The sequence below is a fragment of the Rutidosis leptorrhynchoides genome, chromosome 3 (genome assembly GCF_046630445.1).
Source record: "Rutidosis leptorrhynchoides isolate AG116_Rl617_1_P2 chromosome 3, CSIRO_AGI_Rlap_v1, whole genome shotgun sequence".
In the NCBI taxonomy this organism is placed as follows: domain Eukaryota; kingdom Viridiplantae; phylum Streptophyta; class Magnoliopsida; order Asterales; family Asteraceae; genus Rutidosis; species Rutidosis leptorrhynchoides.
The window spans coordinates 58,650,632-58,675,491 of record NC_092335.1 but is presented as its reverse complement, the minus strand read 5'-3'; positions in this window follow the sequence as shown (position 1 = coordinate 58,675,491).

Sequence of the window (24,860 nt, the reverse complement as noted above, 5' to 3'; positions counted from 1 at the left end):
AGAGTATAATGTACAATTTATGCATATGTACGTTTTTTTTTTAAGAGCGGAATCTAACCAGTCATGCGTTCATCTACATGTAGTTGCATAACACACCACATATATACGTTGAATTTATAAAATGAGCCATAAAATAACCACTCAGAACTTTAAACATAATAAAAAAAAATGTTAAAATAAAAACTCAATTTGTAAACGAGATTGACACCACTCAATATTAGGGGTGTTCATAATATCCAAATCCGAACCCGCAATTCGAATAATTCGAAAATCCGATCTGAAAATATCCGAAAAATCGGATATCCGATTTTTCGGATTCGGATTTCGGATAGCACTTTTCAAATAATTCGGATATCCGAATTTAATACTTTGTTAATAATTATTTATATTTTATATTATACTTATAACTCATACAGGCATACTAATGGGATGTAAAGGAATAAAATGAGTCTTTCTTAGTAAAAAGTTAAAACTGTAGACCTAAAACTATCATTAAAACTATCGCCTTCTACAATGGACTTTCATTCTTCATCTCTGCCTTCGCTTCTCTCGTGTCGGTATTGTACGAATGTAACTCGCATCTCACTTCTCTCTCTAGATCTAGATCTGAATCGTTAGATTTTGTTTATGTGAAAGAAACAAATGAGACAGCGATATGCAATTGCAGTTGAGGAGTGAAGTTAAATTTTGGATCTTTAGAGATACCTTGGGTCTGGTTCAAAATTCTTCAACCGTGATACGCAAAATTGGGGGTAACTCACGATGTGCAATGGAATTTGGATGTATTATAATTTAGGATCTATTGTATTTTTGAGTAACTAGTAATCTTGCATACGTCAATTTTAATTTTGGATGTAAGTCACGATATTTTTAATCTTTTGTTAAATTATGGATGTATTATATTTTTGGTTTGGACTTAGGGTATGGTTGGTCCAATGCAGTTTTTTTTTTCTTTCGAAAAGCAACAATATATTAGAGACAAAAAAACGTAACAAAGAGGCTAGGCAGCCATAAAGGCTCAAGCTAGCAAGTACCCTAAAAATACACGAGAAAGATGCAAAGATTGCAACTAAACACAATTTAAACTAAATATACATTTGGGTTCGACAACTAAATATTCCAATCGATTTTTGGCCCCTTTACTCTTCTCGAAATCCAATCAAAAGAAGCAACTTGGATTTCACTTAGGGCAACCGGGGCGTTCCAACTTTTATTCCGAAACACCTTGTGATTCAGATTTTTCCAAATATAATATGTACTAATCCAAGTAACCGCTTGCCAAATCATTGCACCAACACTTGATTGAATTTGAGACAAATTGTCCCGAAGAAGCTCACGAATGTTGAAAGATGAGAAGTTCCCTAAATTCCACCATTTGAAAATACGAGACCAAATCTCTTGAACTTTAGAGCAAAATATAAAGACATGATCAACCGATTCAACGTCGTCATCACACAAAGGACATCGAACACTATGCAAGTCAAATCCACGTTTATCTAACTCGATCCTAGTCGGAAGTCGTTTTTGCATAGCACGCCAAGTAAAAACATGTATCTTTTTTGGAACCAAAGAATTATGCATTGTTTGATCTCTACCAACGTTGGTATCTGCGAAGATTTTTTCATTTATAAAACCCGTTAATTTCTTGACCGAGAATTTACCGTTATTTGCAAGAGACCACCTCCAAGAATCTGGACGTCCACGAACTAAAATAACCGAACGTAGCAGGCCTGAAAGAACCTGCAATTCAGAATCTGTACGTCCTGTGGGAGTCCTTGTCCACTCCCATTTGAAGGCCGAAGCAGCAGCTGCAGACATTGAGCCGAGAACATCACCTGTAGCAGTAACATTAACAGCTTCTTGGGCAGTAACTGCAGCATCACCTGTAACAGCATCCACATTTGCATAATCTGAACCGATAAAAGCACCTGCAGCAGCAACATTAACAGCATCTTGAGCAGCATCCGCAGCATGACCTGTAACAGCATTTATTGTGACAGAAACAGCCCCCAGCACACGATCTTTGACCAATACATCAGGGTTTGCCTCAAGCCTAAATAACCTTGGAAACTTTGATTTGAAACAGCGATCTCCTAGCCAACACTCCTTCCAAAACGATGTATAATTGCCCTCACCCACAACCTTTACAAATGAATCTTTGAATGGGACATGAAGGTCTTCAATAACTTTTCCTGCACGAACGATATTATTCCACACACCTAGTGTCGGGAAATGAGAATACTCACTGCCCAACCTTAGGCCACCGTCAATTCCATAAATGCTTTTAATTAGTTTTACCCACAACGACTCGGTTTCGGTTTTAAACCTCCACCACCATTTACCCAATAAAGCAAGATTTTTGGAATTAAGACTCCCAATATTAAGACCCCCCCCGCCCAATAAGGAGAAATGATATGATCCCATTTGACCCAAGACATTTTGGAACCCGACTCACCCCCGCCCCAAAAGAAAGAACGTCTCAAACTCTCAAGAGTTTTGATCACACTCGACGGGGCACGAAAAAGCGAGAAATAATACAAAGGAAGACTATTAAGAACCGATTTTATGAGAACCAATCTTCCACCAAACGACATCGAACGCATTCTCCAATTAGATAGCCTATTTTTAAACTTTTCTATTATTGGTTGCCACGCATTTAAGCTACTCATTTTAATACCAATTGGAAGACCAAGATATGTAAACGGAAATTTCCCGGCTTTACATCCCATCATTGTAGCAAAAGATTCTACTTCAACCGCATTTGTACCAACACCATATAAACAACTTTTTTCAAGATTAACTTTAAGCCCGGAAGTTAGTTCAAAACATTTGAGGATACCGATTAGATTAAGAGCATTAGCTTTGTTCCACTCCCCAAAAAATATGGTGTCGTCCGCATATTGAAGATGTGAAATAAGAACCTTGTCATTTCCCACTTCAACACCTTTGAAAATACCCTTTTCAACCGCAACTTTTGTTAAAATATTTAGACCTTCCGCGGCGAGAATGAAGAGAAAGGGGGATAAGGGGTCGCCTTGACGGACCCCTTTTTCCCAATGAGAATTCTCGAGTCAGAGAACCATTAATAAGCACCGATATAGAAGCCGATTTGAGACAAGCCAAAATCCAATTCCTCCATTTTTCCCTAAACCCCATACATCTCATTATTTCCATCAAAAATTCCCAATTTAGGCTATCGAACGCCTTTTCAAAATCTACCTTGAAGATTAGACCTTTCTTTTTTGAAGATTTTAAGAACTCGAGCGTTTCATTTGCAATTAAAGCACCATCTAATATGTATCTACCTTTCAAAAAGGCCGATTGTTCCACACCCACGAGATAAGGGATAACCTTTTTTAGTCTATTGGAGAGGATCTTCGCGATGATTTTGTAATAGCTATTTATTAAGCTAATAGGTTGAAAATCTCCTAAACCCAAGGGATCCGCTTTTTTAGGAACTAGCGTGATGAAAGATGCATTACAACCCCGCGAAATTTCCCCGGTTTCCCAAAACCAAGAGATGGCCGCAATAAGGTCCGATTTAATTATATCCCAAAACTTCTTGAAAAAATGTAGGTTAAAACCATCCGGACCCGGTGCCTTCGAACTTCCACAATCATTAATGGCTTCGAAAATTTCTTTTTCTTTGATAGGACTTTCAAGATCAGTGACATTTTCTTGAGTCAAAGTTGGGTAAATAAAATCTTCCATGCTCGGTCTCACCCCATTGTTGCAATTAAAGATATGAGAGAAGTGTTGAAATGCCGCTTCTTTAATATCCTGTGGCTCCTCATTTCAAATGCCGTTTATCGATAGACCTCTAATGTTGTTCCTACTATATTTTTTCCGAATCAGAGAATGAAAATATTTGGAGTTTTCATCGCCTTCAAGGATCCATCGAACTCTTGCTTTTTGTTTGAGCATGCTTGTCTTAATTTTTTCTTTATCTAACCAATTTTTTCTCGATACTTTCCAAAGTTCTCTTTCATTCTCTGATAAAACTTGATCCTCAGCTTTGGCTTCTAAGCTTAGTGCAATTTGTTTCGAACTTTCAATTTCACCATCTAACTGTGAGAATTCATGTGAGCATTTTTCTTTTAAAAGCAGCTTCAACCTTTTCAATTTATTTGCGAAAGTGACAATCTAATCTAGAACCACAGGTAATTTCTTCATTCCATGACTCCGAAACAATTTTATCAATGCCTTCAACCTTTAGCCAGTCATCAAAGATTTTAATTGGTTTTGGGCCATAGTTTTTCTCATCATCTTTGAGTAGGATAGGAACATGGTCTGATAAATTTCTTTCTAAAGCTACAACTGACAGATTCTTCCACATAAGGTAGAATTCTTCAGTTATCAAGAAACGATCCAATTTGCTATGTTTAACCCCATCATCACTAACACGGGTGAACTTACGGCCTCCCAAGGGAAGGTCAATAAGTTCATTGTTATTGATAAAGTCATTAAATTTATTAGCTCTGCTTGCAACGAATTCATAATTCAATCTTTCACTTTGATCCCGAACTTCATTAAAATCACCACATAACACAATTGCACCATTTTCGTCTCTAGTTAGCATACCCGAAAGACTATCCCACATCCTTTGTTTATCAATGTCGTTATGAGGCCCATAAACATTGATAAACGTGAACTTATTTCCCGAGCTTTTCCACGTCCCTCGTATGCCAATAAAGAATTCACAGTTAAAAGTATCGGCCACATCAATATGATTTGTATCCCAAATAACCAATTGACCCCCCGATTTTCCTATCATTTCCTTTTGACAATAGTTACAATCAACAGACCCCCATAAAGAAGCGACCCAACTGTCTACAACACGATGAAGTTTTGTTTCTTGAAAAGAAATGATATTAGGTTGTATGTCACGACAAAGTTTTTTAACCTCCCGAAATTTACTATCTCTACCCACCCCGAACGTTCTAATATTGAGAGACACAATCTTCATAAATAAACAGAAATTAACGATAGGCCAAAGGGATTACTTACAAGGGCTGGTTGGCCTTCCATTTCAGGCCGAGCCTACATCCAATTTCATGTACATTAGGACATTCACCAGTACTTGATGAGATGGCATAATCAGTCGATACTGAGTCCTTATTGGATGTTTTTCTCGAAATCTTCCTGTTACTCCCATCACCAACTGATTTTGATTTTATGTTACTGATTCTATTTTCGAGATTACTTTGCGTGTGAGTGTCAACAGAACTAGAACTCGACGAATTCCTCCTGTTGTTCCCTTCATCGCATGATGAACACTTTGAATTTAAATTCGATTTTTCAGGATCTCTGGAAACATTCTTTGCGTGTAAGATTCTCGATGAGGTTTTCCATCTTCTAATCTTCGAGAAACACCAATCTTTTGTCCCCTTCTTTTTTCGATCAACCCTAATCTTTCGTCCCCTTTTATTCTCATTATTCGATTTTATCTTTAGTTGTTTTGAGTTCTGCCTTTTACCTTGTATATCACTGTTTTGATTCGAATTGGGTAAATCCAATTCAGGCCCAACCATGGAGTCAGCATGAGAAAATTATGATCCAACATTTAATTGGGCTTGTGATGTACTGTGGTATTTATTTATTTCCTGGCCCAGATTACATTTGATCTGATTAGGGGTAGAATTAACATTTATTGGTGTGCCACTACCATCCTGATTTGCCTCAAGTGGATCATTCAATACACGATTTTTAAACCCTTCATCGTATGAAGTTAAAGCATTCCCCAATTTAGCAGACAAATTCGTTACAAAGCAGTCAATCACTTTATTGGGACCATCCTCATTATCATCTTTCAAAGCAGAATCATCATTACCTTTTTCAAACGTTGTCCCAATTCCAATGCATTCTGATTCTTCGTCTTGTAGATTAACTTCCTTCCTGACAGTATTTTCGGTACCGTCACCTGACTCACCATCGCCGGAATCACCATTACCTTCAACCACATTTGTAACGACCCTGGTTTTTCCATCCTTAATTAATAATGTTTATTATTAATACTTGTGATTAAACGAATGTATGTTGTTACATTTACTTGTTTCCATGATTAACCGTACTTGATTCTTTAATGCCCGAAACGTCTTTGTGACACGCGTACATTACACGAATAATATTTTTAGAATATTATTTACATTCATGATTAGTTTTACTAATCATTTTGATTAACCATGGTTATTAGTTAATTACTTGGGCTTTAGATGGATTAATTTGTGAATTATTTGAACTTGGACTTGTTAAATGTTATAGACTCATGGTTATGGACTTATAAGCCCACCTTACATCTTAATGGACTTAATTTGCCCAACCTTAGACTAGTAACTTATTAATTTAAACCTTGGAATAATTAGCTAAACTAAAAACAAATACTTGCATGCATGCTAACTCTTTCCCCCATATATTCCACCTTTACCATTCAACACTCACACCACACCCCAATACAAGAATAAAGCAAGTTGACCACCCCATGGGGAGCCCCAAAACCGTCCACCTTGAGTAGTGGTGGGGGTTCCATTTCAAATTTTCCCTTATTACTTATTACTTGCATTTATCTCACTCTTACACACACTTCACTTTGCTACTTCGCTTTCTCTCATTTTTCTCTCTACTTGGTAAGTTACAAGACTTCTTTCTTCTTCCTTTTTCTCTCTAAAAACCGAACACACACACATACATAATCATCATTGATAATGCTAAAAACGAACATATATTTCATAGCATTATTCCTCAAGAAAGACAAGCTTTTAGTTGCAATTGTTCTATTTACAAGTGATATTCGTTTAAATAATAAAAGGTGAAGACAAAAGACAGATTCGACGATTTGAAGACGCAAACGACCAAAAAGCTCAAAAGAACAAAAGACAATCAAAAAGGTTCCAATTATTGATAAGAAACGTCTCGAAATCACAAGAGTACAAGATTCAAAACGCAAAGTACAAGATATTAAATTGTACGCAAGGACGTTCGAAAAACCGGAACCGGGACCAGAGTCAACTCTTAACGCTCGACGCAACGGACTAAAAATTACAAGTTAACTATGTATATAAATATAATATAATATATAATTAATTATATTAATTATATATATATTATATATATATATTATTAAAACCGTCGGCAGCCAGAAACTCCAAGGGTGTGAAATGAAAATACCTCTCCGCGACTCGCGGAGTTTTAAGGCCATTTTGCCGCGAGTCGCGGAGCCCCAAATTTCACTTCTGGCTATAAAGCCAACCGAATTCTGATCGAATTTTACATCTTTTTTTTTATCTCTCTCTCAATATATACGAGTAATATATATTTATATTTATAATTTATATTTTAATTTTAATTATAATTCTAATAATAAGGGTATGTTAGCAAATGTTGTAAGGGTGTAAGTCGAAATTCTGTCCGTGTAACGCTACGCTATTTTTAATCATTGTAAGTTATGTTCAACCTTTTTATATTAATGTCTCGTAGCTAAGTTATTATTATGCTTATTTAAAACGAAGTAATCATGATGTTGGGCTAATTACTAAAATTGGGTAATTGGGCTTTGTACCATAATTGGGGTTTGAACAAAAGAACGACACTTGTGGAAACTAGACTATGGGCTATTAATGGGCTTTATATTTGTTTAACTAAATGAAAGTTTGTTAATGTTAATATAAAGATTTACAATTGGGCGTCCCTATAAATTACCATATACACTCGATCGGACACGATGGGCGGGGTATTTATATGTACGAATAATCGTTCATTTAACCGGACACGGGAATGGATTAATAGCCACTAGAATAATTAAAACAGGGGTGAAATTACATTCAAGGGTAATTGGTGTAATTGTTAACAAAGTAGTAAAACCTTGGTTTACACGCAGTCGATAACCTGGTGTATTCATTAAACAAAGTATTAAAACCTTGTTACAATTCGAATCCCCAATTAGTTGGAATATTTATCTTCGGGTATAATAATAATTTGACAAGGACACTTGCAATTTATATTTATGACTGATGGACTGTTATGGACAAAAACCAGACGGACATATTGAATAATCCAGGACAAAGGACAATTAACCCATGGGCATAAAACTAAAATCAACACGTCAAACATCATGATTACGGAAGTTTAAATAAGCATAATTCTTTTATTTCATATTTAATTTCCTTTATTTTATATTTAATTGCACTTCTAATTATCGCACTTTTATTTATTGTTATTTCATTTTATCGCACTTTTAATTATCGTACTTTTTAATTATCGCAATTTAATTTTATCGCATTTTTATTCGCAATTTTATTATCGTTATTTACTTTACGCTTTAATTTAAAGTCTTGTATTTATTTTATATTTTACATTAGGTTTTAACTGCGACTAAAGTTTTAAAATCGACAAACCGGTCATTAAACGGTAAAAAACCCCCCCTTTATAATAATAATATTACCTATATATATATTTGTATTTTTATAAAAGTTAACTAATATAGCGTTGAGCTTTGTTTAAAGATTTCCCTGTGGAACGAACCGGACTTACTAAAAACTACACTACTCTACGATTAGGTACACTGCCTATAAGTGTTGTAGCAAGGTTTAAGTATATCCATTCTATAAATAAATAAATATCTTGTGTAAAATTGTATCGTATTTAATAGTTTTTCCTAGTAAAATTATAAACTATTTTATATACACCTCGTTCGACATCAAGTATTTTTGGCGCCGCTGCCGGGGACAACTCTTAAAAGCCGGAAGCGCAACGCTAATATAAAAAAAAAAAAAAAAAAGATTTTTATCTACTTTTATTAAAAGTCGTTTTTGTAAAAAAATTACGTTTTAATTATTCAAAAATATAAAAAGAAAAACAAAAATATAAGTATTTTTAGGATTTTGTTAAATATTTAAGTTTTATAAGTTTCTTTATCTTTATTTTAATTTATAAAAATATAAATTTTATTAAAAATCGTTTATTTAAACTAAAAACAGAAAAAAGAAAATAAAAAAAAAAAAAAAATAAAGAAAAACGCGTAAAAAGTGAAACCTGTCAACTGTTTTTCTGAACCCCGCGACTCGCGGGGTTTTCCTCTTTAATTGCCGCGACTCGCGGAGGGTTTCTGACACACGGACAAAACCCTAATCAAGCATTGATTACGGGGTTTTAATTATTATTATTATTATTTAACTTAATTATTATTATTATTATTATTAATTTTAGTTTTATTTTTACTTTTTACTTTATATTTATGTATTTTGTTTAATTAGTTTTATTAAAATTGTAAAATTAGTAGTTTTATTAAATAAATAATATAAAAATAATATTTTTATAAAAATTGTACCTTTTACAACTTTTTGTATATTTTTATATTTTGTACCTTTTTAATCGTTGTAGCGTAATATTTGTATTTTTTAGCTCATATTTAATTTTAAACTTAGTTTTTACTATAGTTATTTTTACTCCTAGATTTTTAGGCTTTGCCGTAGAATTCCTTAAGTGCTTTTTCTTTAGATTAAGATTTAGGTGCTTTAGAATTTTGCGACGTCTTTTTAAGTTTTAGTTTCTTTTTAAGTTATTTCCATTTGGGATTTAGTTTTTCCCTGTAAGCTTTAATATTTTTAGACCTTTTACTATGTATCAATTATCATTCCAATTAGTAATTTCAATTTGCGATTATAATTTTAAGTTAGTTGTAGTAATAAGGTTAAATTAGTTAAGTATTTTTAAGTTTTGATAAGTTTCTTTTATTTTTCCGTCACCTTTTATTTTTCAACCATTTTTTCTTTTTCGACATTTTTCGACGCGCAATCTTTTTCTCTCTTATTTCTCGCTATTCTAGTTTTAGGACATAGAATTTTTTTTTCTACTTCTTATCTAAATTTCTTAAAATTACGAAAATTTATTTTAAGTGGTTAAATTGATAGACATCAAAATTTTCTGGTTCGTAGTAATAGTTGGATTTGTACGTGGACCGGGTTATTGGAGCCAAACAGTCCTCAATTATATTGAGACCAAACGAATCCTGCCCCTCTGCTGCATCTTTTGGCTATTCGAAACGTGGGCAAAATCAGAAAAGTCTATTAATTGGATAACTTATTATAATTTTTCTTTCCTTTTAAAAACTAATAGGATATTCTGTGAATGCACCGAGCAAGACGTTCATCACCTTTTGTACGTTCACCACCTGTAACTCGATCAAGACATCGTTTAACAAATATAACCGCCGTTGATTTTTCTTTAGAATCGTCATCCAGTCGACCAAGTACTTCAGTTCAAATTTCCGATAATCCATTTTTTGAAACAAACCTCACAATTGAGAATCCAGAAAATATTCAGGAACGGTTCATAGATCCTGAACCATTAAACTTTCCTCCGGAACCACCAATCATTCAAACAGAGATTGTTGAGGAACGAACTATTAAATCAGAACCATCTAGTGATACCGAGTCAACAAATTCAAATATGGAGAATCTGGAACCTTTAAGTATGGAAGACCGAATGAGAGCTAAACGCACTGGCCAAGGTCACGCAATTACTCATCCAGACATTAATGCGCCAGATTATGAAATCAAAGGACAAATTCTACACATGGTGACTAATCAATGCCAATTTAGTGGTGCGCCGAAGGAAGATCCAAATGAACATCTACGTACCTTTAATAGGATCTGCACACTATTTAAAATACGAGAAGTGGAGGATGAACAGATATATCTCATGTTATTTCCCTGGACTTTAAAGGGAGAAGCCAAAGATTGGTTGGAATCATTACCTGAAGGGGCGATTGATACATGGGATGTTTTAATTGACAAATTTCTTAAACAATTCTTTCCTGCATCTAAAGCCGTAAGACTTCAAGCAGAAATTGTTACGTTCACACAGAAACCAAATGAAACTCTATATGAGGCGTGGACAAGATATGGAAAGTTACTAAGAGGATGTCCGCAACATGGTTTAGACACCTGTCAAATAGTACAAATATTTTACCAAGGATGCGACATCACTACAAGAAAAGACATAGATATAGCAGCTGGTGGTTCTATTATGAAGAAAACCGAAACTGATGCTTACAAAATTATAGATAATACTGCTTCCCACTCGCATGAGTGGCACCAAGAAAAAGATATCATTAGATCATCTAAAGCAGCTAGAGCCGATTCTAGCCATGACTTAGATTCCATTTCCGCAAAGATAGATGCTTTCGAGAGACGAATGGAAAAGATGACTAAAGATATTCATGCTATACGAATTAGTTGTGAGCAGTGTGGAGGACCACATTTGACAAAAGATTGTCTCAGTATTGAATTAACAATGGAACAAAGAGAGAATATTTCATACATAAACCAAAGGCCTGGAAATAATTATCAGAATAATTATCAACCGCCAAGACCGATTTACAATCAAAACCAGAATTATAACCGAAATATTCCATACAACAACCAACAAGGTCCTAGCAATCAACAAGTATCCAATAATACTTACAATCAGCAAAGACCGAATTTTCAAAACAAACCACCACAACAAACCGATGATAAAAAGCCGAATTTAGAAGATATGATGACGAAGCTAGTTGAAACTCAAACGCAGTTTTTCACATCTCAAAAACAAACAAATGAACAAAATGCTCAAGCATTTAGAAATCAACAAGCTTCTATTCAAAATCTGGAACAAGAAGTGAGCAACCTAGCAAGGTTAATAGGTGAAAGAAAACCGGGAAGTCTACCAAGTGATACAAACGCTAACCCCCGGAATGAAACAGCTAAAGCTATTACCACAAGAAGTGGTACAACACTTAAAACACCTGAAATACCTGTAACTTCTGATGAAACTATTCCTACTCCACAAGAACCACAACCTGATCAAGATAAGGAAAAAGAACCGGTAGTTGAAAAGGTTAATAAAGATAACACAGTTAAGGCTAAACCTTATGTTAAACCATACCAACCACCACTTCCTTATCCGAGTAAAATGAAGAAAGAAAAACTTGAAGCCGAGCAATCCAAATTCTTGGATATGTTTAAACAGATAAATGTAAATCTTCCTTTCATTGATGTGATTTCAGGAATGCCAAGGTATGCTAAATTCTTGAAAGATCTAATCACAAATAGAAAGAAAATGGAAGAACTCTCGGCTGTTACTATGAATGCTAATTGTTCAGCAGTGCTGTTGAATAAGATACCAGAAAAACTATCTGATCCAGGAAGTTTCACAATTCCATGTTTTCTGGGTAGCCTTAGTTCAATAGAAGCATTGGCAGACTTAGGTGCTAGTATAAATCTAATGCCATATTCACTATACGCTAAACTAGACCTTGGAGAATTGAAACCAACCAGAATAAGCATACAACTAGCCGATAGATCAATAAAATATCCTAGAGGGATAATGGAGAACATGCTAGTTAAAGTTGGTACTTTAGTATTTCCAGTAGATTTTGTTGTTTTGGACATGGAAGAAGATTCTCAAGTTCCTCTCATATTAGGAAGACCATTCTTAAACACGGCTAAAGCAATGATAGACGTGTTCGGTAAGAAACTGACCCTAAGTATAAAGGATGAGAGTGTTACCTTTTCAGTTGATAGAGCAATGCAACAACCAATATCTGCAGATGATACATGTTATTATATTCAAACTATAGATGCACATGCAGAATTATTAAAAGAATTTCCAGAATTACAAGGAACAGGAGAATGTTCTTTAGGAGAAGGTAATGAACCAATTGATGAAGCTGAAATGTTAGCTACACTTATAGCTAATGGATATGAACCAACAACAGAAGAAATTCAAATGCTAAAAGAAGAAGACAGATATCGATATAAATCATCGATAGAAGAACCTCCGAAATTAGAGTTAAAGCCACTTCCAAACCATTTGGAATACGCTTATTTACATGGTGAATCTGAATTACCTGTAATAATATCGTCTTCTCTTACTGAAAATGAGAAATCACAACTCATTTCTGTGTTGAAAGCTCATAAACCAGCCATTGCATGGAAGATTCATGATATTAAAGGAATAAGTCCTTCGTATTGCACACATAAAATCCTTATGGAAGAAGGTCATAAAACGTATGTGCAACGCCAACGAAGACTAAATCCTAACATGCAAGACGTAGTTAAGAAAGAGATTATTAAACTGCTAGATGCAGGTTTAATTTATCCAATTTCTGATAGTCCATGGGTAAGCCCAGTTCAATGCGTGCCTAAGAAGGGTGGCATGACTGTCATTACAAATGAGAAAAATGAGCTTATTCCTACTAGGACTGTAACAGGATGGCGTGTATGTATTGATTATAGAAAATTAAATGACGCCACCAGAAAAGATCACTTTCCCTTACCTTTCATAGATCAAATGTTGGAAAGATTAGCCGGAAATAGTTACTATTGTTTTCTAGATGGATTTTCCGGATATTTTCAAATTCCAATAGCACCCGAAGACCAAGAGAAAACCACATTCACGTGCCCTTATGGTACTTTTGCTTACAAAAGAATGCCATTTGGACTTTGTAACGCCCCTGCAACCTTTCAAAGGTGTATGATGGCGATTTTTCACGACATGATAGAAGAATGCATGGAAGTATTCATGGATGACTTTTCAGTCTTCGGTGATACATTTAAATCATGTCTAGTTAATCTGGAACGAATGCTAATTAGATGCGAAAAATCAAATCTAGTACTTAATTGGGAGAAATGCCATTTCATGGTTAAAGAAGGCATCGTTCTTGGACATAAAATTTCAAAAGAAGGAATTGAAGTGGATAGAGCTAAAGTAGATGTAATTGCTAAACTTCCACATCCCACCAATGTTAGAGGAGTTAGGAGTTTTCTAGGGCATGCCGGTTTTTACCGACGTTTCATAAAAGATTTTTCTAAAATTGCCACTCCTATGAATAAACTCCTAGAAAAGGATGCGCCATTCATCTTTTCAGATGAATGTATCAAATCTTTTAATATACTTAAAGAAAAACTCACTAATGCGCCGATCATGATAACACCAAATTGGAATCTACCATTTGAACTAATGTGCGATGCAAGTGATTTTGCAATGGGAGCCGTTTTAGGACAAAGGATTGAAAAACGATTTCAACCTATATATTATGCTAGTAAGACATTACAAGGAGCACAAACGAACTATACAACTACTGAAAAAGAACTCCTTGCTATTGTCTTTGCTTTTGACAAATTTCGATCATATCTCGTTCTAGCAAAAACGGTGGTCTATACCGACCATTCTGCTCTTAGATACCTATTTTCAAAACAAGATGCTAAACCAAGATTAATCCGTTGGATCTTACTCTTACAAGAGTTTGATATTGAAATCCGAGATAAAAAAGGAGCAGAAAATCTCGCCGCTGATCATCTTTCTCGTCTTGAAAATCCCGAATTAGAAGTTCTGAATGAATCGGCCATACAAGACAACTTTCCTGATGAATATCTATTGAAGATAGATTATAAAGAAATCCCATGGTTTGCAGACTATGCAAACTACTTAGTTTGTGGATTCCTTGAAAAAGGATTATCGTACCAAAGACGAAAGAAATTCTTCAGTGATATAAAACACTATTTCTGGGAAGATCCACATTTGTTTAAAAGTTGTCCCGATGGAATAATACGCCGATGTGTATTTGGAGATGAAGCTAGTAAAATTTTAAACCATTGTCACACAGGACCAACAGGAGGGCATTATGGGCCTCAACTAACAGCAAGAAAAGTTTATGAAGCTGGATTCTATTGGCCTACAATTTACAAAGACGCACACCTTCTTTGCAAATCCTGTGATGCATGTCAAAGGGCCGGAAAAATAAGTCAACGTGATGAAATGCCACAAAATGTCATCCAAGTATGTGAAGTATTTGACATTTGGGGTATTGACTTTATGGGTCCATTTCCAAAATCTCATAATAATCTATATATACTCGTAGCCATTGATTATGTATCTAAATGGGCGGAAGCACAAGCTCTGCCAACTAACGATGCACGAGTTGTAGTCAACTTTTTAAAACGTCTTTTTGCAAGGTTTGGAACACCGAAAGCTTTAATAAGTGATCGGGGTACTCATTTCTGTAATAATCAACTTGAGAAAGTTCTTAAAAGATATGGAGTAACTCATAAAATCTCCACAGCATATCATCCACAAACAAGTGGACAAGTTGAAAATACAAACCGAGCTTTAAAACGTATTCTTGAGAAAACCGTAGGATCAAATCCAAAGGAATGGTCCATTAAATTGGAGGATGCACTCTGGGCTTTTAGAACAGCCTACAAAACTCCAATTGGAACCACACCTTTTAGACTTGTTTATGGAAAAGCATGTCATCTTCCAGTAGAAATTGAACACAAAGCATTTTGGGCTTTGAAGACATGTAATCTTGATTTACATGAAGCCGGACGTCTACGATTAAGTCAACTAAACGAATTAGAAGAATTAAGACATGAAGCATACGAGAATTCGTTAATCTATAAAGAAAGAACGAAGAAATGGCATGATAAAAGAATCAGAAGTTCAAAAGAATTTAAAGAAGGAGACAGAGTTCTTCTTTTCAATTCACGATTCAAGCTATTTCCTGGAAAATTGAAATCAAGATGGTCTGGACCATTCATAGTCAAAAGAGTTTTCCCATACGGAACGATAGAATTAATAAATTCAAATGGGATTGAATTTAAAGTTAATGGTCACAGAGTTAAACATTACATACAGGGTCCGATGGAAGTCGACAACGAAGTTAATCACAATTTCAATACCACAGCTAACTAAGTATGGGGAGAATCAAGTCTTTAAAGGATAATATATATTTCTGTTAGAGTTAGATTGTCTGTTTTCGTGTAATTCTCGAAAATGGAACACGTATGGTCTTTCCCTAGCAGACCCTAAAGAACTAGTCTTCTCCCCCCATTCTGAATTTTTATTTTTTTTAGGTTTTTACAAAATGAAGACTGCCTGTGAACTAAACCATGGTCTAATGCTACACGCTTTGATCACTAAACGTAATAATGACATACTACCGAGTGAATTAGTATCAGTAATCAGAGAAAGAATGGACGGAGTTAGAAAAGGATCCAGATGCGAAGATAATAAGTTACAATTTGGTAAAGGAAAATCAAAATCCGCAGCGAAAAGAAGAGCACGACACCTAGAAAAATGTCACAAATGCGGAAAATGGTCACATGGAGGTAAATGTTCAAATAATCAAACCTATTCAAATACCGAATTTGTTACTTTATGCAGAGACGGACCGTTCATATGTTTAGAAGAAAAGACAATGAATGCTCGAGGTTACGCCTATGCAGCCATGGAAAACCAATTAAACCGACTATCTTATGAATATAATAGATCATATAACTAAGAAATCTATTTCACAGGTATGTCTGTATAGTTTTTATTTTTATTTTTATTTTTAACCTTTTGATAATAAACGCTAATTTGTTCGCTAAAAAGTATTAAATTGGTATTAAATAAAATTAGGTTTGGCGACCGAAATTATTGATATCGTTCAAAAATTTATTACATCACTGCGAAATTTAACGTTTATTCTTAAGGTATAAATATCTTTAATCAATCAATCCAAAATATTTCAAAAATTCGTCATGAGTTAAATTAGGTCTTGGAACCGAAATTACTTTACCGAAAAGAGGGGCGCATATTTTTGATAATATTTGATTGATTAAAGTGGAATAAAAAGACAAAAAGATTTTTAATTTATTTTTACCATGTTTTTAAAATTAATATTTAAATCTTAAATTAATATTGTAAACTTTGTAAAAACAATATTTTTAAAATTGTAAATATTTGAAAAATTAATATAAGTTTGGTATGAATTTATGAATTTTTAAATTAAGTTTGGTATGAATTTATGAATTTTTAAAATAAGTTTGGTATGAATTTATGAATTTTTAAATTAAGTTTGGTGTGAATTTTTAATTTTTAAAATATGAAATTTTAATTTTATGCATTTCAAATTTTAAGTTTGGTGTGAATTTTGAATTTTTAATATTAATTTTGAATTTTATATTTATGTTGTGTGAATTTAAAAACAAAAATTTACTTTATCTCATTAAGTTAAAAATATGATTTTAAAATTCGTCGTAAGTTGAAGACTAGGTCTTTGAACCGAAATTGCTTTACCCGAGGGAGGGACGAGAACTTTTATTATCATTATTTTTAATCTTATTGATTTAAAGTATGCCAAAAACATTAAAAAACCCAAAAATCTTAGCTTTTAAAACAATCGCTACAAAAAGACAAATTTTAAAATTTTGTCGAGGGACGGACTAGGACATCGATCCGAAACAACCTCGTCCTAAATAACAAGGGAAACAAAATTTTAAAATTAATTTCTTAATTGTTTTAAGAAGTTAAAGATTATAAAAAAAAAAAAAAAAAAAAAAAAAAAAAAAAGGTAAACTCCGCGACTCGCGGAGTTTTAAGTGCAAACCTCCGCGACTCGCGGAGGGACAAAATTACAGAAAAAAAAATAAAACTAGCTGCTCGATCAGATAACTCACACACACACATAAACACCCAAATACAGCTCGAAAAAACCCGAGAAAACCCACGAAAATCATCCCAAAAACTCGATTTTTCACCGTTAATCTTCAAATTTTTCACTACAATCATGTTGAGGAGGATCTTATCTAAGAATTACTCAAGAAAACAGAATGAAAGGGGTGAATCTTCATCCCAAGCCCGCCATGCTCCTGCTGAGAACTTGGAACAACAGGAGGTAGATAACTACTACAAGCAGGATGTACCTCATCCAGTCATGAACTTTTCAGATATGCACTTGGAACAGTTGCACCCGAACCTGCGATTTGACAGACTTTGGATAGATTATCCAAAATATCAACGGGGTTTGCATACTCTTCATTCCAAGGTTGTTGAGGTACCGAGGGTCATAGAATGGGGACCCTTGGAAGCTGTAGAATTGGCCGGGCCAATTAGGGAATTACTGGTACAGAGGTATGGTAATTCTTCTTTTAATGACTGGATATGTTTATTCACCATACGCAGACCTGTATATAAAGTATGGTGTGAAGAGTTGTTATGTAGTATAGAGTTGAATGATCGGGTAGCCAGTTTAACCGATCGTTCTTTTATTAGATTTTTGTTAGGCGGTTCGATGCGCCACATGTCTTTACTGGACATGGCTCAGGCTTTACGTATATATACGCCTGAGGAATTAGCGTCTGCCGATTGTAGAGGATTGATACTAAACGGTAGGAAAATAGATGAAAATTTTGATACACACGGTGTGTGGAGTCAAATGACAAGCCATCACCGTTTTAAAGGGGGAAACTACTCTTATTTGGATATAGATAGAGCCGAATTAAGAGTAATACATAGGTTTTTAGCTAACTCGATTACACAAAGGGGTAAAAACAAAGAAAAGGTAAATGAACAAGATTTGTTTTACCATATGTGTATTCGAGACCCACACAGCGCTGTAAGTATACCATATTGTGTGGGTTATTATTTATCAGCTATGGTTCGAGGGATGCGTCCACATAGCATAATAGGGGGTGGTATTTTTATTACTTTGATTGGTGAATATCTCGGTGTGGATATAAGTCGGGGGGGATTATTAGTAGAAGAGCCGGAACCCCGCGACACTATAGGTTTAAATGTGTACCATGGTGCGAAAGTTTTGAAGCGGCGAAACAACGCCGCAGTACGATACAATGGTAGACATCCACAGGTAGAGAGAAACCAGGAACAAGGTAATGTAGGAGGGGGGCAAGAAATGCATAGGTTTATAGCTTCTCAGGAATACGAAAATGCTAGACAGAGAGCATTTGAAGATTGGCAAGTTCATCAGAACCAGATCATAGCGCATTGCCAACATATAGGTAGAAACTATATTCCTACACCGAAGCCCGTCTTCCCTCCTTGGTCGATAGAGATGCAGCCACCATATCCTACGTATGACCCTGCCGAAGCATTCTATAGCACTTATGGTTATGCGTGGAACCCCTATTGGTACCAATATCATCCTTAGTTTACTTTTTATTTTTATTATTTTGTAATATGTAATTTTTGATATGTTTAATACTTTTGTTAATATTGTAATCATTTTTATAATTATCTAACTTTTATTCTTAGATTTTAATAATTTTTGAATGTGGGGTAATAAACCAAACTTCAAAAATATGTATATATGTTTGCAGTTTATCTTATGTACACAACAGGGTAAAACAACGCATTTTCAAAGACTGGCATTAAGTTCAGCAAAAGCAAGTAATTTTGACGACAATGATGCAAAATATATATGAAATAACAACAAGACGGAATGAACAAATGACGTGCACCATTTATCATTCAGCAAACAAACGCCAATATATTTGGAAACTTTGGTAAAAATTTAATCATTTTCACACAAATCACCCTCAATAATTTAAATTGTTACTGATTTCTTGCAAATGAGGGCATTGCAAGATCTTAAGTGTGGGAAGGGATTAAATTCTTTCGGATTTTAAAATTTTTATATTAAACACTTGGTTACCATTAAAAATACTAGTAAAGCAGTAGTTGTATTAGAATCTAGTGCTCTCTGATAATAAAGAACAGCCCTGGTCTTATATACTGACTACCCAATTCTAGTAAAATTTTTCAAAATTTTCAATTAAATGAATTCAAAAACATGTTTATACATATTTATGAACGATAAAACTAGGTTTTAACACCGAAATTATTGTTACCTCAAAAAGGACATAAATTGAGAAACAAACTAAAACGTCAAAATTCATTTAAAATGGAATAGAGGACGATAAAAAGAAAAATAAAAAGCCAAGTGTGGGAAAATTTACCAAGTTATTTTAAACATATGCCACATATATTTGTAACAAATAACTGAAAATACTTTTGCTTTGAACTAAACTAAACTGTTTTACCCAATGAAAGAAAAGAAGAGATGGATCTACACGATGAATCAATTCCATCATTAAAAGGAAGTAAAGTCTTCCGAAAAAGACACGCGCTTCTTGATTTAGGTCATGAAGTTGTCGTTCAGACCAGCTGTAGGTTGACGAAAAATCTAGAAAAGTCATCACTAAAATCAGCAGGAAATTCACGGACCTCAGCATTAAACAGGGTCGCCAAGTGGTCAGATTTATCCTAACCATGAGAAGGATTTATCTCGTACAATGGGGAGGCACCATGCAAATTAGCTGGATAAGACTAATGAATCAGATCCCCAGAAAGGATAATCTCCTTAAAGATTAAAAATCAGCTTTTAAGACTGATATCACTCAATCCTTGAGATTGACCTTAAAGATTGAGAATTCAAACTCATGGAATTCGATGATATCTAAACTCGAGCTTGAACGAGAAAATATTTTGATCAAAAATACAAACCGATTTGTTTTCTGAAAACCCTATTTTCAATACGTTCATTACCATTGAACGTAAAATCCTAGGAATTCACCTGGAATTCATTAGGTCACCTGAACTAAATCAGGTGTCAACCGTAAGAACGGTGGTTGCATAGCATGGTCAAAAACAGGACCTTGTGCCAGACCGAAAAATTATAAGGGTGAGTTTTACTATTGCTCCTACCAAGGATAGTAATTGCGTCCGACACGTTATAAACCATAATCAAAAGCATGTCACGGGACATTGCCTTAACAGTTGCTTGTTCAACGCTTTCCTTTACAACCGGACGGTAGTTTGCCGAAAGGTAATATACGGAACAAGTAAACTGGACGTGTTGCTTTCCAAATACAAGGTTAGCAAGTGGGTGACACAAAACCGCAAGTTTTGAGCTAAAATTTTCAAATCTGAAACCCACCAAACCCACAAAAATATTTTGCAAACACCGGTAAAGGGTTATTCCGGAAAACTTATCTAGGATAAAAAACTAGATTTAATTTTCAAAAGATCAAATGTTTTCATAAAGATCCAATTTCCTTAATGGATCTAAATTTTTATAGTCATGTGGGACTGTAAACCATATCGTTACTACCATTGTTTATACCGCCGTATAGAAATCACTGATATACAAAGTGTGAAGAATAAAGAAGTGATTCTAGTATTTCAAGACAATATTGCTTGAGGACAAGCAACGCTCAAGTGTGGGAATATTTGATAATGCTAAAAACGAACATATATTTCATAGCATTATTCCTCAAGAAAGACAAGCTTTTAGTTGCAATTGTTCTATTTACAAGTGATATTCGTTTAAATAATAAAAGGTGAAGACAAAAGACAGATTCGACGATTTGAAGACGCAAACGACCAAAAAGCTCAAAAGAACAAAAGACAATCAAAAAGGTTCCAATTATTGATAAGAAACGTCTCGAAATCACAAGAGTACAAGATTCAAAACGCAAAGTACAAGATATTAAATTGTACGCAAGGACGTTCGAAAAACCGGAACCGGGACCAGAGTCAACTCTTAACGCTCGACGCAACGGACTAAAAATTACAAGTTAACTATGTATATAAATATAATATAATATATAATTAATTATATTAATTATATATATATTATATATATATATTATTAAAACCGTCGGCAGCCAGAAACTCCAAGGGTGTGAAATGAAAATACCTCTCCGCGACTCGCGGAGTTTTAAGGCCATTTTGCCGCGAGTCGCGGAGCCCCAAATTTCACTTCTGGCTATAAAGCCAACCGAATTCTGATCGAATTTTACATCTTTTTTTTTATCTCTCTCTCAATATATACGAGTAATATATATTTATATTTATAATTTATATTTTAATTTTAATTATAATTCTAATAATAAGGGTATGTTAGCAAATGTTGTAAGGGTGTAAGTCGAAATTCTGTCCGTGTAACGCTACGCTATTTTTAATCATTGTAAGTTATGTTCAACCTTTTTATATTAATGTCTCGTAGCTAAGTTATTATTATGCTTATTTAAAACGAAGTAATCATGATGTTGGGCTAATTACTAAAATTGGGTAATTGGGCTTTGTACCATAATTGGGGTTTGAACAAAAGAACGACACTTGTGGAAACTAGACTATGGGCTATTAATGGGCTTTATATTTGTTTAACTAAATGAAAGTTTGTTAATGTTAATATAAAGATTTACAATTGGGCGTCCCTATAAATTACCATATACACTCGATCGGACACGATGGGCGGGGTATTTATATGTACGAATAATCGTTCATTTAACCGGACACGGGAATGGATTAATAGCCACTAGAATAATTAAAACAGGGGTGAAATTACATTCAAGGGTAATTGGTGTAATTGTTAACAAAGTAGTAAAACCTTGGTTTACACGCAGTCGATAACCTGGTGTATTCATTAAACAAAGTATTAAAACCTTGTTACAATTCGAATCCCCAATTAGTTGGAATATTTATCTTCGGGTATAATAATAATTTGACAAGGACACTTGCAATTTATATTTATGACTGATGGACTGTTATGGACAAAAACCAGACGGACATATTGAATAATCCAGGACAAAGGACAATTAACCCATGGGCATAAAACTAAAATCAACACGTCAAACATCATGATTACGGAAGTTTAAATAAGCATAATTCTTTTATTTCATATTTAATTTCCTTTATTTTATATTTAATTGCACTTCTAATTATCGCACTTTTATTTATTGTTATTTCATTTTATCGCACTTTTAATTATCGTACTTTTTAATTATCGCAATTTAATTTTATCGCATTTTTATTCGCAATTTTATTATCGTTATTTACTTTACGCTTTAATTTAAAGTCTTGTATTTATTTTATATTTTACATTAGGTTTTAACTGCGACTAAAGTTTTAAAATCGACAAACCGGTCATTAAACGGTAAAAAACCCCCCCTTTATAATAATAATATTACCTATATATATATTTGTATTTTTATAAAAGTTAACTAATATAGCGTTGAGCTTTGTTTAAAGATTTCCCTGTGGAACGAACCAGACTTACTAAAAACTACACTACTCTACGATTAGGTACACTGCCTATAAGTGTTGTAGCAAGGTTTAAGTATATCCATTCTATAAATAAATAAATATCTTGTGTAAAATTGTATCGTATTTAATAGTTTTTCCTAGTAAAATTATAAACTATTTTATATACACCTCGTTCGACATCAATCATCATCACTTGTTTTATGTTGTTGACTAGTTACTTGTTCATTGTTGTTATTTTGCTACATGTTCTTAGTTAATGTTTACTTACTTGTTGTAAGAACCAAACTTCCTAGTTTGTTCTTCATATTATCTTGTTATTCAAGAACATGCAAGGATCTAAACTCTATAGTTTATGGTTCTACAATTAGTGTTTCAAAGATTTAAAGTTCATAAGTTCTAAAAATCATACATGCATTCATGTTAGTAAACTTAAAAGTTTACTTTCTAAAGATCAAGACCTAGGCTTGAATCTTTAAAAGTATGAAACTCATGAACTTGTTACTTGTTTATTTAGTTTATCACTTTCATTCTTGCACCCTAATTACACTTTACTAGTTGATAATCAAAGTTTTGTAACTTATGGTTTCACTAAAGTAAAGATTCAAGTGCTAGTACTTATGATTTAACTTAATGACTTTACATAGACTTGCATTTGAGTTATGATGGTCAAGGCTTGGTTAAGATGATGTAAACACATCCATGAGTTGTACACTTGAAGCTATATGCACCAAGGATGAGAACCATGATGAGCATCAAGCACCAAGACCACCGGAACTCACTTAAACTTACTGTTCTGTCCAAACTTTCTGATCAGCTGAATCCGTAACAGACCAGTAGGTCTGGGCTGATCTAACCTTGATTTTTGGATAGAACTTTTCGAGTAGATAACTTTTCATATAAGACTCGTCTTCATAAGAGTTACGGTTTAGAGTCTATGGCCCTCCGAGCGTCACTAAGTCCATTTACTTTTCTAGTTTTCTGTTTCTGTTTACTGTTTTCTGAGTCAGACCTAAACAGCTGGGCTACTGTAACTGTGATATTCAGTTATCTCTGTTCGAGTAGATAATTTTTCGTTTAGGACTCATCTTAATACGAGTTACGGTTTAGGATTTATGGCCCTCCGATCGTCACTAGGTCCTCTAACGTTGTGCAGAAAATTCTGACCTACTCGCACTTAAACCGTCGCCACGGTCAAACTATGAAGAGTTTGCTTCTGAAATTTTTACCACACTTAAGGGACTCATATATGGATCCATGGCCACTGGTCTCACCTTATTTCAGTAGGTATAGAGACCGTGGTGACTGACCGAAGTCAGCCTTCGTTTTAAAACTTCCTTTATGAACAAAACATACTTATACCTTTCGTTTGATGATGTTTGATGATGACCCTTATGACCTTATTTACATACTTATAAACCTTTTAAGACAAGCTACTGACTTAGTACTATTTGACTTAGGTTGAGGACTTTTGGACCGATTACTTGCACACTTTCCCGACTCTACATTACTACTATTTTACCGCTACTTATCATTGTGAGTTATAGCTTTCCCTTTTTACTTTAACTTATTTTGGGAACTGAGAATACATGCGCATTTTATGTTTTACATAATAGGCACGAGTACTTAAACTTTATATATGTGTGGGTTATATAACGGCAGAAACATTCCCTTTAGCTCGGTAACGTTTAGTCATTGGTTTTTGAACCGTGAACGCGAATCTTAGATATGGATCCATAGGGTTTGACATCCCCACTCGGGCTAGTCGCGCTAGCATTTAACGAGTGTTTAATACTTCGAGGTTATACGCACTTGCCAAGTGCACTTTCAGGGGGTACATAAACGTTAAGTTAGTTGCCGGGTGCCCGCGGTTAAGCATATACTTTTACATACTTTTGAAACGCTCGTTATAGCACCGAAATCTCGTGGCCTACTTACATTACTGTTAAACTTAAACTATAGCTCACCAACCTTTGTGTTGACCTTTTTAAGCGTGT